This window comes from Osmia bicornis, unplaced genomic scaffold (genome assembly GCF_907164935.1).
Source record: "Osmia bicornis bicornis unplaced genomic scaffold, iOsmBic2.1, whole genome shotgun sequence".
Taxonomy (NCBI): Eukaryota; Metazoa; Arthropoda; class Insecta; order Hymenoptera; family Megachilidae; genus Osmia; species Osmia bicornis.
This window is the reverse complement of record NW_025791044.1, coordinates 73060-97441: the sequence shown is the minus strand read 5'-3', so window position 1 is coordinate 97441 and position 24382 is coordinate 73060. Positions and strand designations below refer to the sequence as shown.

Here is a 24382-nt window from a genome sequence, read left to right as displayed (position 1 = left end):
TTTATATAATTATTTATTTTTGTGTGCCTGCTGCTTGATGGAGGGCTTGTAAGAGTGTGCAAGTGCAAATGTGGGTGTGCGGTGTGTATGCGGTAGGTTTCCGGGCATCGTGGCTCAGAGAAGAGAAGGCGGCGAGCCAGAAGAACAGTGGCGACGACTTGAGAATAGAAGAGGCGGAAAATGAAGACAGACGTGGCTGGGATGCCGCAGTGGAGAAGAGCACGCCTTCAATGGGTTAATCAGGATACAGGTATTTATTGGTTTATTTATTTATATATTTATTCATTTATTTTGTGCGAGTTTGATGGTTGCGTGAAGCCCGTGGGAGTGTGTGTGCGAGTGTACGTGGAACAGGTCATCGAGGATTGCAGCCTACGAAGACATGGCGCGATCACCAGTTGAGCAGGAGCTCCGGTTCCTGGTCGTGGCCAAAGAGGAACCCCTATCCTGGCAAAATGCTAGGCAGGCGAAGAGGTGGTGCGGTCACGCCGGGATGGTGCGATCCTTGAGGATGTTCCCCCGGTGCCGATCGTTGCTGAAGAAAAATGGCCTGTCCTCGTGGCAGGACAGGTGGGCGTGATGTCATCTAGGATAAGCCACATCATCATTATCAACCTACCAGGAGGACGAAGACGGGCACGGTCAACTGTGGAGATACGATGTCCCTGTCCTGGCCGTGCTGAAGAGGAACCCCTGTCCTGGCAATAGTGCTAGGCAGGCGAAGAGGTGGTGCGGTCACGCCGGGAAGGCGCGATTCTGGAGGATGCCCCGGTGCCGATCGTTGCTGAAGAAACATTCCTGCGTGTACTGCTCAGGTTGAAAATGTCCTACCGCAAGATCGGAGGTGCAACGGCGTGGATCCGCAGATGCCCCATGGTGCCTTGCACATGGCGTTTTTGCGGGAGGACGGAATAATGCGAAATGCATTGAATTGCCGAAACGCCGTTGTGGCTATACGTTGGTAACCTGTTATATATCCCAAATGATGAATAGGTACTGGCGGCCCACACAGGGGAGCGGTTTTAGTGGGTAGTATATCCAGCCACAGGACTGTCCCCTCTGGACTACCTGTTCAAGGTCGCCCCGCCTGGGCTGAGACTTAGTTTTGGGCTAAACTCCGCCCTTCGGGGTCGGGTTGCCAGGTTGCCCCCTTCTGGGGTTGCCTCCTTGGGTTTGCCCCCACCAAACGGAAGCCAGGCTGCCCCCTCAGGACGGGTAAGGGTCCCACACTGCCCGGGCCCCCACCAGCCGAATAGAGTGAATGGCGGACCAACCCGCGCGTGCATAAATGCATTTCCCCTCCTTTAAATGAAAAAAAAAAAGGTTAGGTTAGGTTCCACGGACCTGGCCAAGTGTACTGGCTGGGCGGGGAGGTGATACCCCGACGTGGCGCGTCCCCAGGTGGCGGATAGGGGAATGCTCGCCATGCACTTTTCGGAGTGCATGTAGGGTAGGAGTGAAGTAAAATAGCTCCCGCTGACCAAACACCAAGGGAAGGAACACCCATTGAAACCTCCCCTGTGACTGGGGGATAGAATACAGGCACGGTAACCCCTAGGAGGCGACTAAAAGGGGGGCGCATGCTGCTGTCGAAGTAGCCTCGCAGATGACCCGGGGTGATGCCGGTGGGATCTACGGATCCTGGCAGGGCCTCCCTTGCCGGTAAGGCCTGGGTCGGAGAGGCGAAAAGGTGGCTGCAGCGTCGTTGAGTTCTCCAGGGGCCAGGCTGCGTGGCAGTCTGGTGCGAGTAGCGAACCCGGAGTGCCCTAGCAATTATACCGTAATCCAGTGGTCACGTTTGGCTGGAACGGGAGGCTTGCCTTAACCGGCCTGCCTGCGAGGATGACAATCTCTTCAAAAATCCCTAGCCCCATGCTGCGGCACGCGTTGAGGAGCGTGCCCCTGGAGTTAGCACCAGGGCTGGCTGGTGGGTGCACCAGTCGCTAGCGACCAACCCCGGGGTACCTGGCGACCCACCGGGTGTATCTGCCTTACCCAGGTAGGGCGGCTCTGCCTGGGCGGACCTACGATCCGACCTACTCGTGGGACGAACATGGAAAATTCTACATACCAAAAACAAAACGCAGGACGGGACGAAACGATGACAAACCAGGCAAGGGAACCTGACACGGTTAGGTCTGCGAGGGATGAGGACACGGCGCAGCCGGGGCCCGGGAGGGCCGCGGCTCCCGCTCGGGCCAGAAGGGCGCGACCCAAATTGGCGGGATCCACCAGGGGCAGCAGGGCTTCTTCTGCTGCCTCTGATAGGGTATTCTGGCGACAGCCGGTTGACAGCGAGGAGGAGTCGGATGGGTCGGTGATCTCGGTGCCGCCCACGACCCCCAAAACCTCGGCTGCGGCAAAGAGGGGACGCTCTCATACATCGGGGTACTACGTGGCCCTTGCCGCGAAGAAAGAAGAATTCCTGCGCCTACAGCGGGAGGAGATGGAGCTCCAGGCAACTAGGGAGCTACCGGACGTCGGCGCGGCCCCCAGCCAGCCAAGCCGGTCGGCCCTGAAGCTGAGGGAGGCGGAGGAAATTGCGCGGGAGGTGCGCCCCCACCCCACGCCAGACCTTGTGGCGCGCGCCATGGAGGGCGCCGTAAAGGTCGAGAAGGTCGCGGGTTGCTCCAAAAACCTGAAGGGCACGTGTCTCCGTGCCCTCTGGGAGGCATCCCGCGACGTGGAGGCGGTCGTAAACGAGCTGGGGCTTAGAGCCGCGCGGCACTGCGACGACCACGAAACGGTCCTCGCTGAGCCCCTGCTCAGGGTCCAATTACAGCTCCGCGACGCCAAAATAGCGTCACAAGGGGAGGAGATTGCGGCGGGAGCTGAAGGCTCTGCGCGAGAGCCCCCGGCGGTAGAAGCCCCGGCCGCCCCTGGCACCAGGAAGGCGTCGCGGCCGGCGTCCCCGCTGGAGCATGAGGCCCGGCCGAAGAGGAGCTGTCGGAGGGCTACCACGTTGGAGGAGACGGAGGTCCCCGCCCCGGTGCGTTCACCGTCGCCTGCCGCGACTGCAGGGGGGCGGGCCGTGGGCGACCCCACCGAGCACCAGGCCCCGGCCGCCAAGGGGGGGCGGGGCGTCGGGGACGGCCGCGCTCATGGATGGCATCGCTGCCCTCGTCGCGCGGAGCGTGGCCGACCTCCGGCGCGAGGTCGTCGGGTGCACCCCTCCTGCCACCTCTGGATGGCAGGGGAAGGGGCCGAGGCAACAGCGCGGGGAACCCACGACATCCGGGAGAACTCCGCAGCCCCAGAAAAAGGGTTCTGGGGCGGCTGGGACTCGCGCGCCTTCCCGCCCTACGGCCTCCTCCGGCTCGTTCGTTGCCGACAGGATGGCAAAAATCCAGGAGGACCACCGCCAGGAGACCGAGGCGTGGTCCAAGGTGGTAGGCCGCAAAGCCAAGAAGGCAGAGGCGGCGGAGAAGAAGGGTGTGTAGATGGCACCCCTTCCGCCACCGGCGAAGAAGACGGGGAGGAGGACGACGGCCGGGACGACAGATCCCCGGCTGCACGAAAGGAGGGAACCGCGGGGGGCAAGGCGACAAAGGAGGCCACAAAGAAGCCCCGCCTCGCCCGCCCCCCCCCCAAAACCTCGGCGGTCACGCTAACGGTCGCGCCCGGTGCGAAGACCATCTGCTGTATAGGCCATGATCAGGGCCAGGCAGGAGGTCGACCTCGCGGAGATCGGCATCACCGATCTCCGGCCCAGGCGCGCGGCCACAGGCGGTCTCGTCCTGAAGATCGCCGGGACGGAGAGGGCGGCAAAGGCGGTGGCCCTGGCTAGCCGCCTCCAAACTGTGTTCCGCGGGTCCGATGAGGTTAGGGTGGCGTGCCCAGTTAAGATGGGCGAGATCCGCCTCATCGGGCTCGACGATTCGGTCACCCGGGAGGAGGTAGCAGCGGCGGTGGCAACCGGAAGAGCCTGCACCGCGGAGCAGGTCAAGATGGGGGAGATTCGCGCCCCACCCCGTGGCTTGGGGAAGGTCTGGGTGAGGTGCCCCCTCACCACAGCCAACAAGGTCGTCGACGCGGGGAGGCTGAGGGTCTGCTGGTCCTCAGCACGGGTCGAAGCCCTGGCGGCTCGCCCCCTGCAGTGCTACCGCTGCCTGGAGACTGGACATGTCAGGCAGCGGTGTCCCTGCGGGGTCGTTCGGATCGCTGCTTCAACTGCGGCGATCTGGACCATCGAGCCAGTGGCCGATTCAGGGCGTCCCGCGGGGCACAGGATGGGGACCAGAGGATGCCCGTCGGTCACCATGAAGAAAGGGCGGAAGAAGTCCGCCAAAAAGATGAGCGCAAAGCAGTCCACGGCTGCATCGCCCACTGGGGTAGCGGGCCCCAGCAACGCAGGAGCAGCTGTGGGGGCTGAGGTGGAGCCGGCGCGCAATGGGGCCTAAAGGTCCTTTCCTGCAGGCCAACATCAACCACTCGGCCGGGGCGCAGGACCTTTTGCTACAAACCCTGGCCGAGTGGCAGATTGAGGTTGCGGTGGTGTCCGAGCCGTACCGCGTACAGGACCGACCCAGCTGGTTCGGCGACGCGGCGGGCTCCGTCGCCATCGTCCTGGGGGGTCGGCACGTTCCCCCGCCCGCCGATGTCTTAGCACGGGGGCGGGGTTTCGTGGCCGTTGATTGGGGGGGCGTAGCAGTGGTGGACGTGTACGCGCCGCCCAGCTGGTCCCTGGAGCGGTTCGAGGAGTTCCTGGACCGGGTGGGGAGCGTTGTCGTTAGCTCCCACACCCGCCCGACGTTGGTCCTCGGGGATTTCAACTCCAAGGCCGAAGCCTGGGGTCCCCGAGGACCGACGCGAGACGAGGGGCGGTACTGCTCTGGGCGGCTGGCGCGGGGCTCCTGCACCTGAATAGGGGCTCCGCCAACACCTGCGTTCGGGCTCAGGGGAATCCATTGTAGATCTGGGCTGGGCGTCCCCTGTGGCCGGGCGCATGGTGCAAAATTGGAGGGTGGCGGCGAGGGAGACGCTGAGTGATCATCTATACAACACCTTCAGCTACTCCCTCCCCGCCGCCCCCAGGCCAGCGCGTGGCCCGCAACTGCGTCGCTGGGTGCTGAAGAGGCTGGACAAGGACATGCTGATGGCCGCAGCCATTGCCGGGCCGGTCGCGGACGTTGAGGGGGAAGCCAATTGGTTCCGGGAGGCGATGACCGCAATATGCGACACCGCCATGCCCCGGGCCCCGCGCCTGCCCCCCCCCCCGGAGTGCGGTGTACTGGTGGTCGGGCGACATTGTGGTTCTCCGATCCGAGTGTCAGCACGCCCGGCGCCAGTGGCAGCGCGGCCGAAGGGCTCGAGTTCGCGACCCGGCGAGGGAGGATCTGCTGAGGGGACATACCAGGTCTTCGTGGTAGCCCTGAGGCAGACCATGAGGGACGCGAAATCCCGGGCGTGGGAGGAGCTCCAGGGCTCTCTGGACGAGGACCCGTGGGGGCGCCCTTACCGGATGGTCATGGGCAAGCTCCGCGCACGGGCGCCCCGGGCTCGGAGAGCCTGGACCCCCAGCTGCTGTCGCGGGTAATAGACACCCTCTTCCCCCGTTCCGGGGGAACGTCTCACCCGCGCCACCAGCAAGGGCCGGCGGAGCCCGTCGTCTGGTTCGCCGACCTGGGGGTCACAGAGGAGGAGCTGGACGATGCCGTCAGAAGGCTCGGGGCCAAGGACACCGCCCCGGGCCCGGACGGCATCCCCGGCCGCGCCTGGGTTATCGCGTCCGGCATCCTAGGTCCGAGGCTGTGCCGCCTCTTCAGCGCCGCTTTGGAGCAGGGGGTGTTCCCCTCGATTTGGAAGGAGGGGCGGCTGGTCCTCCTCCGAAAGGACGGATGGTCCGCAGATTCTCCCTGTGCATACCGGCCCATTGTGCTGTTGGACGAAGTGGGAAAGCTCTTCGAGCGTGTCATCGCAAACCGCCTCGTCCACCACCTGTCGAGCGTTGGCCCCGATCTGGCCGACATCCAGTTCGGGTTTCGCGAGGGTCGCAGCACCATCGACGCTATCCAGCGGGTGCGCACCCTCGCCGAGTCGGCCACGTCCAAAGGTGGGGTGGCGCTGGGCGTCTCCTTGGACGTTACAAACGCGTTCAACACCCTGCCCCATGGGACGATACGGGGGGCGCTGGTTCACCACAACGTCCCCCCGTATCTGCAGAGCATCATCGGGGCCTTCCTGGATGGCAGGTGGATACTGTACACGGGCCGGGACGGTACGCTGCCCTGGAGGGAGGTCGACTGCGGAGTGCCCCGTGGGTCCAAACTGGGTCCCCCCTTATGGAACGTAGGGTACAACGCGGCGCTGCGGGTGATCCTCCCGCCCGGGGTGTGGGCCACGGTATTCGCAGATGACTACTACCTGCTGGCCACCGGGCGGGACTGGTTGAGGACCTACCGCCGTGCCGAGGTGGGGGTCGCCATCGTGCGAAGAGCCATTAATTGGGATGCCTGTCTTTCTAGCCTAAATGTAAATGAGGCACTGACTTTTTTTATTCTAAGCTCTCTCAGGCCATTGAAACATATGTTCCTTATAGGCTCTTAGCACCTCATTCTTACCCACCTTGGTTCACTGGTGAACTTATCGCACTCATTAGGGCAAAGAAGGCAGCTCATCTAGTCTACAAAAAGCATTTGTATCACTGTGATTATCTATTTTTCAGCGAACTCAGATCCAAGTGTGTTTCTTTGACCAAGAAATGCTACGCAGAATACATGCAGAAAACGGAGGCTAAGATCCGCAGCAATATTAAATCCTTTTGGAACTCCGTAAACTCCAATAAACTCTCACATGCTCTGCCTTCCTGTATGTCGATCAATGGATCTGAGTCCTCTGATGCGCAATCCATAGCCGACATGTTTGCGGACTTTTTCGAATCTAATTACAGCGGAGGTTTTAACCTGCAGTACCAAGCGACTAGTCAGCATTATTCAATGGTGTTCGGTTACACCTTATCGAGAGCGTCGCAAGAGTCGCCGTGACGTCACCGCGCAAACATAAAATTATAGGGCTATGCGCAGCCCCCACCATGCGGTGGTTTCGCGGAGACACGCGTGTCGCTCAACCGTTTAACGACGATTAGACCAAATTGAGATTACGATCGAATATCAGTGCGCAAATTAGTAAAAGTTAATTCTTCCAACCGATTTTATTAAAGTTATTCTGTACATCTTCGTTCGGACAACGTGCCAAAGAACGGAGCACATTGTGACAAATAAAGTTACAATCATTACTTTATTAAAACCATTCCTTTATTAAAAGGATTTCGTTATTTTCACACCGCCTCGAAATCCAGTCCTTCGGATAAGGACGCATCAGCGATCCGACCATCCAATCCACCCACATTTTTTGGCCCTTCGAGCCGGATTGGAGTCGAGGAGTGAAAACCGTTAAAGTAGTGAACCACGTGCTCAGCCTACGGAAACCATCATGAGTACATTGGAAGAAATTTTGTTTAAACAAAACCAAGTTATGCGCTCGATCGAACGTGCACTTACCAATTATAAAAAGCTGGGTCAAGCTAAAATGACTCCAGCTACCACCCGGAACCGGATGAACATGCTAAAAGATGCATACCAACAGTGCCAAGACCTGGACGCGAAAATCGTCGCCATGGCGGATCTACAAGCCAGATCAACTCTTCAGTACTTCGTCGACAACCATTTCGAAAGATGTGAGGAGTGCTATCAGGAGTCCCTGGACTACATGTCGGAGATCCTGGATAAGACATCCTCGACCCAGGAGACAGCATCCGAGAAAGGGAATCTTCAACCAGTGAAGCTACGCTCGCAATCGTTGCTGCCTCAAATCCAGCTGCCGTCTTTCGATGGAACCTTCGAACAATGGGAGAGTTTCCGAGATAAGTTTCAATCTATAGTAATTAATGATAATTCTTTGTCAAATGTTGAGCGTTTGCATTTTCTTTGTTCCGCTTTAACCGGCGACGCAAAAAAAGCGGTTAATCATTTACCTACCACCGATGCAAATTTCGAGGTCGCGTGGCAGTTAGTTAAAAATAGATACGAAAACAAACGCCGGTTACTTTCGACCTATTTAAATAATTTGTTTTCGTTACCGCAAGTGACCTCTGAATCTGCGAAAGAGCTCCGCAGTTTACGCGATCAGTTAAACGTTTCGATACACGGTTTGAAAAATTTGAAACGACCCGTCGAACATTGGGACGACGTAATTGTTTTCCTCGGTACACAAAAACTTGACCGTTCCTCCCGAAAGGCGTGGGAGTTACAATTCGGTGATACATCAGAATTGTCTACTTATGTCGAATTCGACAAGTTTTTGGAGTCTCGAGTTCGGGCTTTAGAGTCAATGTCGCCAATAAAAACTGATAAACCGGAAAACGTAACTGTTAAATCAAAACCGAAAACAATTTCAACGAACACGTCTACCGTGTCGCCAATTATATGTCCTCTATGTAAACAGAACCACTTGTTATATCAATGTCAAACATTTCAGGCGCTTGAGCCATCCGAACGGTTTAAATTAATTAAATCCCAACGAAGATGCGTTAATTGTTTTTCCGCGAAGCATGCGAAAGAACAATGCCACAGTCAAAGAAGCTGTAAAGAATGTAAACAGCGACATCACACTCTGTTGCATTTTCCGATAAAACCGGAACAGTCCAGCGTGAGTCAGTCAAATCAGACGACGGCTACCAATCCGAATTCAGAACTTGAAATCAGCTCGAATTCTGCGTCGCGAACGAAAACTAATACCGGCATTCTTCTTTCAACAGCTCGCATCCGAGTGCACTCATTGCAGGGTCGAACAGTACAAGCACGCGCATTATTGGATCAAGGGTCAGTCGCAACTCTAATATCAGAGAACCTAGCCCAAATTTTGCGACTCCCGAGAAACAAACAAAATACATGCATAACCGGAATAGGAGGAATACAGTCGTGGGCTAATCACACCGCTCGCATCACGATTACTCCGTTGGTAAGAACCGAGCCTGTATACTCGACAACTGCTATTATTTTGAAAACTTTAACACAATACGCTCCAAAACGACATTCTTCCGTAACTAATTGGAATCATATTGCAGGACTTGAATTGGCCGATACAGACCCCATGAGCTCAGATCCGATCGATATCGTTATCGGTGCGGATTTGTTTGGTCAATTATTATTGGACGGAGTTCGGAAAGGTTCTACAAGTGAACCGATCGCGCAAAATACACACCTGGGATGGATCCTATCTGGTCCTACGTCCACTCATCCTCTTCCTTTCTTTATAGATGCCCATCACGCTACGTTGTTAGAAAATCTCGATGCAGATCTTCGCCGCTTCTGGGAAGTGGAAAATATCCCAACTCAATCAGTGCTCTCACCTGAGGAAGAAAAATGTGAATTACACTTTCAATCCACTCATACTCGTACGTCGGAAGGGCGTTACATAGTTCGACTCCCGTTCAAGAGCGAACCCCCTATAGATTTAGGCGAATCTCGTTTTGCCGCGATGAAAAGTCTTCTCTCTCTTGAAAGACGCTTTAAAAGCGACCAAGTAAATACCGAAACTTATAAAGAATTCCTCTCAGAATACGAAGCCTTAGGCCATATGGAAAGGGTTCCAACCGTCCCGGTTCAAACAACCAACCAAATTTATTATATTCCTCATCACGCAGTTCTTCGCGAAAGTAGTTCGACAACTCGTCTTCGCGTCGTATTTAACGCTTCCCGCCGAACTTCAAACGGCACTTCTCTAAATGATCATCTTTTAACTGGACCCAAGCTCCAAACCGATCTAATTGCAATCCTCCTCCGGTGGAGAGGATTCCGGTTTGTATATACCACAGACATCGAGAAAATGTACCGTCAGATTTTAGTTGATACACGAGATACAGATTTTCAACGCATTTTATGGCGTCCCTCGTCGCAACAGTCCGTTGAGGAGTATCAACTCTGTACCGTCACGTATGGCACTAAATCAGCTCCTTATCAAGCTCTTCGCGTTTTAAATCAGCTGGCAGTGGACGAAGGTCATCAATATCCTCTAGCTCTTCCAGTATTAAAGGATCAAACTTATGTCGACGACTGTCTCTTCGGAGCAGACGACAAAGATCTCTTGCGAACAATCCGCGACCAGACCATAAACCTGTTAAACAAAGGCGGCTTTCGTTTACGAAAATGGGCCAGTAATGATCCAACTCTGTTAATTGATATCGATCCGCGTGATCACGGTCTTGCGAAAAATAAACTCCTTAAGATCGAGGAGACCTGCTCAGTCTTAGGCTTAGAATGGAATCCAGTGCTCGATCACTTTCAATTTCGAGCTACCATTTCTTCGAATTTTGCCAATACGAAACGAACAATTCTCTCTCAAATTGCAAAACTTTTCGACCCGATGGGGATGTTAACTCCAGTCATTATACCCGCGAAAGTGTTTATGCAGAAATTATGGTCACTCCAATATGATTGGGATGACATTCTTCCTAACGATGTTCTCCTAGAATGGCAAGATTACTACACTCATTTACCAGATTTAAATAAGATCACGATTCCTCGCCAAATAGCCAATGGCATCGCGCTACATCAGGAAATCCACGGATTCGCCGATGCATCCACTAAAGCCTACGCAGCTTCGGTTTATATAAAAAGCGTCCTCCCAGATGACAATGTCTTCGTGGCGCTTCTCGTTGCAAAATCACGAGTAGCTCCCGTTAAAACATTAAGCGTACCGAGATTAGAATTATGTGCAGCGGCATTGTTGGCACGTCTTGTCGTTTTTGTGGAAAATTCCTTGTCGCTCATCCATCACAATGTCCACTGTTGGACTGATTCAAGCATCACTCTCGCCTGGCTTAGCCAACCTCCGACTCGTTGGAAGACTTTTGTCGCCAATCGAGTGTCGAAAATTCAGTCTCTTTTACCGAAAGCGCAGTGGCATCATGTTCCAACAAATAGCAATCCTGCTGATTGTGCAACCCGCGGTCTAACGCCATCGGAATTAAAAATCCATTCCATATGGTGGTCAGGACCTTCATGGTTAAAACAAGGCGAAGAACGTTGGCCAAAACCCACTATCAGAATAGTCGATTCGCATGAGGAGGAGAAAATTCCAAAATTATTGTCTGCAGTTTCGACTACGGATCCCTGGGATTTACCCACGCGATACTCATCCTGGTCGAAACTACTTCGAGTGACGGCTTACATACTTCGTTTTACTTCTAACCTTCGCTTCCGACATACGAATAAAATTAAATTACAACTCACCATTAAGTCACTAATAGCAGTGCCTCCTCTTCAACCCGACGAGATTCAGAGAGCAAAATTCCTTTGGTTGAGAAGAATGCAATCCGAGCTATTTCCGGATGAGCTTAGTAGTCTGTCTGCGAAAAGGACTCTCCTAAAATCCAGCAAGTTACTTTCTCTTAACCCTATCCTAGACCAAGACGGGCTTATTAGGGCGAAAGGGCGACTTGCACACTCGCTATTTCCTGAAAACACAAAGAAACCTATTATCCTACGCTCCCATCCACTACTATCATTGATAATAAATCATACGCACGTAATCCATCTGCACGCAGGTTCGCAACTCACTCTTGCCTGTTTGCGACGTGAGTACTGGATCTTGCGAGCACGCACCACGATACGATCCGTTTTACATAGGTGCGTACCATGCGCTCGTCATCGCGCATCTGTTCCGTCTGAGCTCATGGGAGATTTACCGGCATCCAGAGTCACTGCGGTAGAAAGACCATTCATAAATACAGGTGTCGACTACGCAGGCCCGATTCACGTTCGTACTACATCGGGACGAGGACACAAATCGCACAAAGCTTACATTGCAGTTTTTGTTTGTATGGCAACAAAGGCCGTCCATTTAGATCTCGTAAGCGACTATACATCAGCCGCATTCCTAGCAGCTTATACGAGATTTGTGTCCCGACGCGGAATTCCAAAATCCATGTATTCAGACAATGGAACGACCTTTCAAGGAGCAAACAAGGAACTTAGAAAAGCTCACCGAGAATCTCTACGAGATACCAATCTCCATAATAAGCTCGCCGTGGATGGAGTCGCTTGGCACTTTTTACCCCCATCAGCACCTCATTTTGGAGGGTTGTGGGAGGCAGCGGTGAAAAGTGTTAAGCACCATTTACGCCGATCCATTGGTACTCATACACTCTCCTTTGAGGAATTAACCACAGTACTGTGTCGTATCGAAGCCGCATTAAATTCTCGTCCGCTCGTCGCCATGTCTGATTGCATCGATGATTATAACGCACTTACACCAGGTCATTTCTTGATTGGATCGGCCTTAACCTCAATTCCGGAACCAAGCGTACTACAATTAAAAGAAAACCGACTGTCACGTTGGCAATTAATCCAGCGAATAACGGAAACTTTTTGGAAAGCGTGGCATACCGAATACTTACATACTCTTCATCAACGTCCGAAGTGGAGAGTCGCGCAAAATCTCACAAAAATCGGTCAGCTTGTCCTCTTGCGAAATGAATGCACTCCACCAGCACAATGGGAATTAGCACGCATAATAGATTGTCACCCCGGTACCGACGGGATAATTCGCGTCGTAACCATTAAAACAGCGAACTCAACGTACAAGCGACCCATTTCGAAATTATGTTTCTTGCCGATTGACATTAATGTCGAGTCTGACGCCCAACAAAGTTCTTGAATGAGTTCATTCAACGGGGCCCGGCGTGTTCGGTTACACCTTATCGAGAGCGTCGCAAGAGTCGCCGTGACGTCACCGCGCAAACATTAAATTATAGGGCTATGCGCAGCCCGCACCATGCGGTGGTTTCGCGGAGACACGCGTGTCGCTCAACCGTTTAACGACGAGTAGAATAAATCCAGATTTCTATCGATTACCAGTGCGAGCAAATAGTCAAAGTTAATTCTTCCAACCGATTTTTATTAAAATTATTCCGTACATTTTCGTTCTGACAAAGTGGAATAGAACGGAGCACACTGTGACAAATAAAGTGACGACAATTAATTTATTACAAAATTCCTCGTTATTTTCACACCGCCTCGAAATCCAGTCCTTCGGATAAGGACGCATCAGCGATCCGACCATCCAATCCAACCCACAATTACTATACCTGCATCAGATCTGCTGCAATTTACTGATTCCTTCCCACAGATCAATGTACATTGAGTAACAGTATCATTTATACTATATCTACATTGGATATAATGTAATATACTGATGCCGTCCCACAGATCAATGTAATTTTGGTAACAACATCATTATTACTATATCTACATTAGATATAATGTAATATACTGATCCCTACCCACAGATCAATGTACATATAATAGCAGTTTCGTTATTGCTATATCTACAATAGATATAATGTAATATACTGATACCTTCCCACAGATCAATATACATAGAATAACAGTATCGTTATTACTATATCTACATTAGATATGTAATATACATTTAATAACAATATCATTATTACTATATCTACATCAGATGAAATTTAATATACTGATTTAATCCCACAGACCAATGTACATTTAATAACAATATCATTATTACTATATCTACATCAGATGTAATTTAATATACTGATTTAATCCCACAGACCAATGTACATTCAATAACAATATCATTATTACTATATCTACATGGGGTACAATGTAATATACTGATACCTTCCCACAGATCAATGTGCATATAATAACAGTATGGTTATTACTATATCTACATTAGATATGTAATATACATTTATTACTATATCTACATCAGATGAAATTTGATATACTGATTTAATCCCACAGACCAATGTACATTTAATAACAATATCATTATTAATATATCTACATCAGATGAAATTTAATATACTGATTTAACCCCACAGACCAATGTATATTCAATAACAATATCATTATTACTATTACTACATGGGATACAATGTAATATACTGATACCTTCCCACCGATCAATGTACATATAATGGCAGTATCGTTATTACTATATCTCCATTTGATATGTAATATACATTTAATAACAATATCATTATTAATATATCTACATCAGATGTAATGTAATATACTGATTTATTCCCACAGACCAATGAACATTTAATAACAATATCGTTATGACTATATCTACATTGGATACAATGTAATATACTGATACCTTCCCACAGATCAATGTACATATAATAACAGTATCGTTATTACTATACCTACATGAGATATAATGTAATATACTGATACCTTCCGACAGAGCAATTTACATATAATAACAGTATCGTTATTACTATATCTACATTAGATATGTAATATACATTTAATAACAATATCATTATTACTATATCTACATCAGATGTAATTTAATATACTGATTTAATCCCACAGATCAATGTACATATAATAGCAGTTTCGTTATTACTATATCTACATTAGATATAATGTAATATACTGATACCTTCCCACAGATCAATGTACATATAATAACAGTATCGTTATTACTATATCTACATTAGATATGTAATATACATTTAATAACAATATCATTATTACTATATCTACATGGGATACAATGTAATATACTGATACCTTCCCACCGATCAATGTACATATAATAACAGTATCGTTATTACTATATCTAAAATAGATTTAATATAATATACTGATATCTTCCCACAGATCAATCTGCATATAATAACAGTATCGTTATTACTATATCTACATTAGATATAATGTAATATACTGATCCCTACCCACAGATCAATGTACATATAATAGCAGTTTCGTTATTACTATATCTAAAATAGATATAATGTAATATACTGATACCTTCCCACAGATCAATATACATAGAATAACAGTATCGTTATTACTATATCTACATTAGATACGTAATATACATTTAATAACAATATCATTATTACTATATCTACATCAGATGAAATTTAATATCCTGATTTACTCCCACAGGCCAATGTACATTTAATAACAATCCCATTATTACTATATCTACGTCAGATGTAATTTAATATACTGATTTAATCCCACAGATCAATGTACATATAATAACAGCTTCGTTTTTACTATATCTACATTAGATATAATGTAATATACTGAAAGCTTCCCACAGATCAATGTAATCATGGTAACAACATCATTATTACTATATCTACATTAGATATAATATAATATACTGATCCCTACCCACAGATCAATGTACATATAATAGCAGTTTCGTTATTACTATATCTAAAATAGATATAATGTAATATAATGATCCCTTCCCACAGATCAATCTATATATAATAACAGTTTCGTTATTACTATATCTACAATAGATATAATATAATATACTGATAACATCACACAGATCAATATTCATATAATAACAGTATCGTTATTACAATATCTACATTAGATATGTAATATACATTTAATAACAATATCATTATTACTATATCTACATCAGATGAAATTTAATATCCTGATTTAATCCCACAGACCAATGTACATTTTATAAGAATATCATTATTACTATATCTACATTAGATATAATGTAATATAATGATCACATCCCACCGATCAATGCACATATAATCGCAGTATCGTTATTACTATATCTACATTTTATATGTAATATACATTTAATAACAATATCATTATTAATATATCTACAACAGATGTAGTGTAATATACTGATTTATTCCCACAGACCAATGTACATTTAATAACAATATCATTATTACTATATCTTCATTAGATATAATGTAATATACTGATCACTCCCCACAGATCAATGCATGATTGTAACAATATCGTCATTACTATATCTACATTAGATACGTAATAAGCACTTAATAACGGTATCGTTATTACTATATCTACATTAGATCTACTGCAGTATACTGATACCTTCCCACAGATCAATGTACATACAATAACAGTATCGTTATTATTATATCTACATTAGATATGTACTATACATTTAAGAACAGTATCATTATCACTATATCTACATCAGATGATATTTAATATACTGATTTAATCCCACAGGACAATGTACATTTAATAACAATACCATTATCACTATATCTACGTAAGATGTAATTTAATATACTGATTTAATCCCACAGATCAATGTACATTTAATAACAGAATCATTATTACTATATCTACATTAGATATAATGTAATATAATGATCCCTTCCCACCGATCAATGTACATATAATGGCAGTATCGTTATTACTATATCTGCATTAGATCTCCTGCAATATACTGATTCCTTCCCACAGATCAATGTACATTGAATAACAGTATCATTATTACTATATCTACATTAGATATAATGTAATATACTGATCCCTTCCTACAGATCAATGTACATGTAATAACGGTTTCGTTATTACTATATCTACATTAGATATGTAAGATACATTTAATAACAATATCATTATTACAATATCTACATCAGATGTAACGTAATATACTGATTTAATCCCACAGACCAATGTGCATTGAATAACAATATCATTATTACTATATCTACATCAGATGTAATGTAATATACTGATTTAATCCCACAGTTCAATGTACATATAATAACAGTTTCGTTATTACTATATCTACATTCGATATAATGTAATATACTGATACCTTCCCGCAGATCAATGGACATTGAATAACAGTATCATTTATACTATATCTACATTGGATATAATGTAATAGACTGATTTAATCCCACAGACCAATGTACATTTAATAACAATATCATTATTACTATATCTTCTTTAGATATAATGTAATATACTGATACCTTCCCACAGATCAATGTACATATAATAACAGTATCGTTATTACTATATCTACATTAGATATGTAATATACATTTAATAACAACATCATTATTACTATATCTACATCAGATGTAATTTAATATACTGATTTAATCCCACAGACCAATGTACATTGAATAACAATATCATTATTACTATATCTACATCAGCTGTAATTTAATATACTGATTTAATCCCACAGACGAATGTACATTGATTAACAATATCCTTATTACTATATCTACATCAGATGTAATTTAATATACTGATTTAATCCCACAGACGAATGTACATTGATTAACAATATCATTATTACTATATCTACATCAGATGTAATGTAATATACTGATTTAATCCCACAGACCAATGTACATTTGATAACAATATCATTATTACTATATCTACATTAGATCTGCTGCAATATACTGATTCCTTCCCACAGATCAATGTACATTGAATAACAGTATCATTTATACCCTATCTACATTGGATATAATGTAATATACTGATCCCTTCCCACAGATCAATGTAGTTTTGGTAACAACATCATTATTACTATATCTACATTAGATACAATGTAATATACTGATACCTTCCCACAGATCAGTGTACATATAATAACAGTATCGATATTACTATATCTACATTAGATATGTAATATACATTTAATAACAATATCATTATTACTATTTCTACATCAGATGAAATTTATTATACTGATTTAATCCCACAGAAGAATGTACATTTAATAACAATACCATTATTACTATATCTACATCAGATGTAATTTGATATACGGATTTAATCCCACAGATCAATGTACATATAATAACAGCTTCGTTATTACTGTATCTACATTAGATATGTAATATACATTTAATAACAATATCATTATTACTTGTGACCCTTTCGGGGGTTCACTCTATATTCTCTTCACACACTAGTTTCGTATAAACGTTGGGCGCCAGCCACTCGCGGTGGCAATCAAAATTTGGACAAAGGGACAGAATGGGGGTCGTTACAGGGGATGGGACTCGTGGCACTTACGTCCTTACAATCTCGCGGGGGAGTACGCAAGGAGGATTTGTCGAGGGTTAGGGAAGATCTCAGGGTGAGGGAGGTTTCTGGAAGTTCGTCTACGTTACGCGTGAGGATGCTTTTAGACGGGAATGTTGGGGGCTGGACAAAAGGGTTTCAAGAAATATAACGGGGGATGACCGGCGCGATACGCGGACACACAAGTTCGCAATCGAAGATCGCCGTTGCCGAAACTCACAAACTTCTACAATAATACGAAAGGGCTTACTTCGAACTCCACACTCACTCTCGATACTCCTTCGAACTCTCGAAATCTCTCTTTATAATCGCTTTCAATACTCAGTATGTTCGCTTGTTTAGCCTAGGGCTCAGTGACGGCTCGTAGTCGCTGCCGCGACGACGGGTCCGTCGCGGGATGATTTTTGGGGAGGGGATGGGGAATAGGAAGGGGGCCTTTTCTGGCAACGGAATAGATTGGTTATCGATTGTCGATCCGCCGGTGTTCGGGTTCGATGGGGCTGGCGGATCTCCGGCCGTGGCGGGTGGACTGAGGTCTTCGGGCTCGGCGACAGATGGCTCCAGGTGGACGTTTGTATCAGCTGCTGGGCCGCTTCGTCTCTTTTTCCGACGTCCCGCGTTGCTGGGACCTGTAATATAAACGGATTAGTATCTGGCCGAAATCATAAAGGAAAAGGGGGAGAATCTAAATATTGGGTGGAGAAGTTATTACTCAATTTTACCTGCCTTGGGTTTTGTAGTTCGTTGTGTCAAAGTTTTGTGTGGGTTAAGGGAAGGTGGGAATTTCGTCGTTGCAAAAAAATTGGTCTTTGTCGGGTAAGGTGGGACTGGGTGGACGTGTTAATTTTGGTTTCTGGTATCGTCGCTTACGGCTTACGCAAATGGAATTTTATTATTGTTTATTTTCGTTTTCCGATATTTGAGCGCTAAATTTTTGTTTCATTATTGTCGATATCTAGGAAAATTCTAGGTCGTGGAATAGGTAAGGACATGAGGGGAGGTATGGAGGGTTGGTCTGTTTTTATTACGTTGATCGTAGGGTTTAGGGGGTGTTTTCGGGGTCGTCCTCGTCCTCGACGAGGGGGTGGGGTAGGAGCTGGTTGGGAGGGTATGATTTGCGTAGGGTTTGGGAGTATTTGTACTTTTCGGGGTCTCCCTCGTCCACGGCGAGGGGGTGGAGTAGGGATGGGTGTTGGAATTATGATTTGAGTATTGTGTGGAGGTATCGGAGTTTTCCTCGGTCTCCCTCGCCCTCGGCGTGGGAGTGGAACTGGAGTGGGTGGTGTGTTTATTATCGGTGGAGTGTTTTGGGGTGCTTGGATTTTTCGGGGTCTCCCTCGTCCTCGGCGAGGCGCTGGAGTAGGGGTAGGCGAGGAAGGGGACGTTTGCGTGGGAGTTTGTTGTGGTATTTGTTGGGTGGGAATATCATGGGTTTGTGAAGCAGGTCCTGGCTGAGAAATATTGGTAATATCTTGACTTAAGGAAGGGTTTTCGGAAATTGAATCATCGAAATTTGAAGGGGGTCTAAAGGGTTTAAGGTCTTTAATGTGGACTTTAGGAATGATATTTCCATCAGAATCCTTTAATTCGTATACAACGGGAGAAAGGATTTTTGAAATGGTGTAGGGACCTGAAAATTTAGGGGCGAGTTTGGACGCGAAATTGTGAGCAGCGGAGGAAAGGATTCGTTGGCGTCTCATGACGAGGTCACCAATTTGGTACCGCTCGTCACAACGCCCACGATTATAATAGGAGGCTTGGCGGTAGGAGGCTTTCTCTAGATTTCGGTGGACAATGTCATATAAAAGGGTTAACCGGGAAATGCGGTTGGTCCATTCTTGGGGTCTCGGGGAATTATTAAAGGATCGGATTTAATTTCGTGGCGGAGGTTTTGGATGGGACGGGGGTTTCGACCAAAATTGAGGAACGCGGGAGAAACGAGGGAGGAGGAATGTACGGCGGTATTATAGGCAAAACAAAATTCAGGAAGGTGTTTGTCCCAATTTCGATGGTCTTCTCCAATAAACGTCGTGATCATGGTTTTGAGAGTTCGATTAACTCTTTCTACAGGATTTGCTTGGGCATGGTAGGGAGGAATTGTCGTCTGTTTGATTCCGTACATTGTCAGTCTGTTCGTTACGTCTCTGTTACAAAATTCTGTACCGTTGTCTGTAAGGAGGAATTTGGGACATCCCCATCGGTGGAGGACAAGGGACTCGAAAGCGGAAAGGATTGGTTTGGCGGAAGCTTTATGGAGGGGTTTTACTTCAATATATTTTGTGAAAAGGTCTTGGAAAACAAGGAGATATTTATTCTGGGATTTACTGGGAGGGAAGGGACCCATAATGTCAGCGGCCACGACGGTCCAGGGCGCCTCCACCGGGCGCTCCCGCATCAGCCCCGCTGGTGGCCGCTGCAAAACTTTGCTTTGTTGGCATTGAAGACACCGTCTGACAAATTGGACTACATCCTGAAACATTCCAGGCCAATAGAAATCTTGCGTCAGACGGTAGTAGGTTTTATCAATGCCAAGGTGACCGGATTGGGGAGGATCGTGGGCGTCAGAAAGGGCTTTTTGGCGTAAGGAAAGCGGGAGGACTAATTTCCACCCGTCAAGGTCGGGGACGATGGGATCTAGAAGGAAATTTGGACGGTGGTAATACAATCTATTATCTTCAATGGTCCAGTCGGGATATTTGGAGGGAAAATCTCTTACGTCACGAAGCTTATTGGAGTACCATGGATCGGGATCGTTACCGACGGCCGCCACGCCGTCTATTGGGTCGCCGTACATTCGGGAGAGAGCGTCTGGCACGACGTTGTGGGTTCCCCTTCGGTGGACGATTTTCATCGGTTGGCCTTGAAGGGTCAAGGCTCACCGGGCCAATCGTCCAGTAGGGTCCTTAAGGTGGTGAAGCCACCGGAGACTATTGTGGTCTGTCACCACAGTAATTTCGGACCCTTCAATATAGGGGCGAAATTTTTGGGTTGCCCACACGACGGCCAGACATTCCCTTTCCGTCACGGAGTAGTTTCTCTCCGCACGAGTGAGGGAACGGCTAGCGTAGGCTATCGGGTGTTCTTCACCGTCTACGGTTTGGACAAGAACTGCCCCGATAGCCGTATCGCTAGCGTCAGTTTGGAGGGAAAAGGGAAGGGTAAAATCGGGATGAGCCAGGACGGGAGTTTTGGTGAGGGCCGTTTTCAAGGTTTCAAACGCGGATGCTTGCTCGGGACCCCATTCCCAAGCAACATCCTTTTGTAGGAGACGGGTAAGGGGTGTTTGGTCTTTGGAAACATCTTTTAAAAATCGGGAATACCATTTCACCATTCCAAGGAAGCGTCGGAGTTGTTTTAGGGTAGTGGGTGGAGGGTAGGAAAGTATGGGTTCTATTTTTTCTGGATCGGCAATCATACCGTCCTTATTTATTAAAAAGCCGAGATATCGGACCTCGGCACAACAAAATTCGCTTTTTGCGCGGTTTATTTCTAAATTCGCCTCTCGTAATCTGGTCAAAACTTTCGCGAGCCATTCTAAGTGCTCCTCGTACGTGTCGGTCGCGATTACCACGTCGTCTAAATACGCGAAAATGTGTGGCTCCCAGTCGGGAGTGATCAATTTGTCCATGATGCGTTGGAAAGTTGCGGGGGCGTTGGTGAGGCCATAGGGCATGCGGGTGAATTGGAAAAGGCCTCCACCGGGAACTGCAAAAGCGGTGATTTCTTTACTGGAGGGATCGAGGGGAACTTGGAAATATGCTTGGCTAAGGTCTAATTTGGAAATATAACGGGCAGTTCGGAGGCTATCGAGGATACGATCCATGCTAGGGAGGGGATAGGCATCTTTTTTGGTAACTTTATTGACGTCGCGGTAATCTATACAAAATCGGTAGGAGCCGTTGGGTTTGGGAATTAGGACGGGAGGACTACACCAGGCACTAGAAGAGGGTTCAATTATACCGGACTGGAGCATGGAATCTACTTCCTTCTGTGCGGCTTCTAAGACGCGCGGAGCCATGCGACGAGGACGTTGTTTAATAGGAGGGTGGTTTTGAACATCAATAGAATGTGTGACAAGAGGAGTGGTTCCTAAGGTAGAAGATGGGGGTGGGATGAGGCGATCAAGAAGGGTTTGAATTCCCGAGATTTCCTTGGGTGTTGCTTCGGAAAGTCCGGCGCAAGCGGGGTTCATGGGAAAGGGATCGGGTGAGGATTCAGGGTAGAAGGGGTGAAGAGGTCCGTTCGGAGTTCGCCACGTCCTTAGATCTCCGTCTATGGTAACTCCAAACCGGGCGATAAAATCCATCCCTAGGACTACCTCATACCCCAATGACTCGCTTGCGCGGAGGGGGAGGTTGTGGATTTCGTCATCGACCTGGATCGCGACGGTGACCTCTCCGAGGATTCTCTCTTTGATGTTGTTGGCTAGGATCATGCAGGCTTGGGAAGGGGTTAAATGGAGTCTGAATAATTGAGCGATTTTGGGACCTGCATAGGAATGGGTTGCGCCGGTATCAAGGAGGGCTTGGAAGATATATTTACCGTGCTGCAAGGGGAGGAAAATGCGATTATCGCCGGGATAGGGTTCTGTACGGGACTCTACTAAAGGGGATTTCCTTGGAGTTGGAATCGGTGCGGTTGAAAGAGTTTTCGGGGGTTTCTGGACGCGGGATTTGGGGGTTTGGATCGGGCTTTTCGGGGAGGTCGCGTCGACCCTTACCGCCGACCTCCGCAGGCGTTTCCCGACAAACAATTCGGGCATTCCGGTGCAATGACGTCGAACTTGCCGCACCGGAAGCAAAACTTCCTCCTCGGCTGCTGGCAGGCGCCGAACCAATGCCCCGCTTGACCGCAGTTCCAACATTGGCCGGGAAGGGAGGATTGGGTGGAGGTAGCCGCGGGACGAGGAGGTAGTTGTCGGGAGCCGGAGGTCGCTTGGGAGTAGGAAGTGGGGCGGTTGGGGATTGACGCGTTCAGGGAAGTTGGGGCACGGTATCCGACAGGGGGTGGTACCATGGGAAGGGACATCAAACTGGGGATTTCGGTAATGGTGAGGGGAGGAGGTGTAACGGGACGGTTGGAGGTTGAGGTTTGGGGGCGGTTCGAGGCTGGTGCATTTCGTGGGGTTTTCGGGACGGATTGGGATGCTGGGGAAGGTCGGGAGTACTCAGCGGCTGCCGCGAGTTTCGATCGCGGCCCTCCCGGCGGGGGCACGTACCCCGTTCCCGGGATCGTGAGGCTCCCCGCCGTCGGTGGCCCGCGATACTCCTCGCTGCTCCGCTGGGTCTCTTCCACCCACCTTCCCAGACGGAGTAAATCGTTAAAGGAATTGGGAGGGTGGAAGTCGACTACTAATTTGTAGCGAGGGTGGAGATTTCGGATTACTATTCCTAACTGTTCGGGAGTGGATAGGGGAGGTTCTAGACGGCGGAATATCACTTGTAGTTTGAAAAGGTAGGTGGAGAGGGGTTCCCGCTCCCCTTGGGTGCGGGTCATTAGGTCCATTCTTAGGCGGTTTTGGTAGTTGCTCGGGGTATAACATAGACGGAAGTTGTGCAGGAATTCGCCATAACTGGCCCAAGTATGGGCCTGCCCCCGCGCCCAGGCTCGCGCCTCTCCGGTCAAGGCATAGGGAATAGCTCGGATCAGTTCGGGTTCAGTAAGGTTCTGGGTGGTGGCAACCTCGGCCAAGGTTTCGAGGAATTCCTCCCCGTCTTCCCCGGGGGCTCCCGAAAAGGAAATCTTCCATTTACGGAATAATTCGACAGCGCGAGCCTCGCCTGCGGCAGGAATATAGGACGGTTGGGAAAAATTCCCTAGGGGATGAAAAGGGTTGGTTCGGGAAAGGGAGGGTTCGGCGAAATGCGGGGGTAGCTGAGGGAAAGAGGGGAAAAATGGGGGACAGTATGGGCGTTGGGAGGGGTATGGAACGGGGTAAGTATAATCCATAGGGTTTGGAGCTTGGGTTGGTGCAGGGGTCGGTTGTGGCGGGAGGAAAGGATACTGGGTTTCAGAGATTCTTTGTAGGAGGTGGGTACTACTTAGGGGAGGCGGAGCTGCCCCTAGGCTAGTACGGTACGGGTTGGAGGTATTTAGAGGACGAGTTGGAGGGTTAGGGGGTGGATTTTGAGGTGCGGGTATCGTGATGGGATCGATGAATGGATTTAAGGGGGGTGTGGGTAAGGGGGTAGAGTGCTCGCCGGTACTCGGGTCGGGCGCGAACGTAACCCTTTCGCACCGTTCCCCGGCAAGCTGGGACTGATTTAGATCAATCGAGGGAGGATTAACAGGAGTGGGACGGGAAACAGAAGTTACTGTGACAGTCGTGGTGGTTAGGGTGGTGGTTGAGGTCAGGGTAGCGGGGTTGGGAATGTAAGGTTGGGGGCGTATTTCGGGAAGGGATCGGTAGGAGGTTTCATAAGTGGGTGGATCGGCCGTTTCAGGCTCAGGATCCTCCGGTTGGCGGGAAGTAGGATCGGCGGTGGGATGCGGAGGGGAATCATCGACAGCCGGGGTCTCCCATG

At 48.3% G+C, this 24382-nt stretch overlaps 1 long non-coding RNA gene across 2 annotated transcripts; it reads right to left on the bottom strand.

Annotated features, from left to right (window-relative positions):
* Nucleotides 1-9082: 9082 nt before the first annotated feature.
* LOC123988641 lies at nucleotides 9083-12028 on the bottom strand. 2 transcript variants are annotated; one of them, XR_006830265.1, is made up of 4 exons: nucleotides 11986-12028; nucleotides 11527-11701; nucleotides 11232-11455; nucleotides 9083-9349 (listed from the first exon to the last, which is right to left on the bottom strand). It is a non-coding gene; the product is annotated as an uncharacterized LOC123988641 (long non-coding RNA). The 2 variants fall into 2 exon arrangements; XR_006830264.1 differs by having other exon boundaries at nucleotides 11527-12019.
* Nucleotides 12029-24382: the final 12354 nt, after the last annotated feature.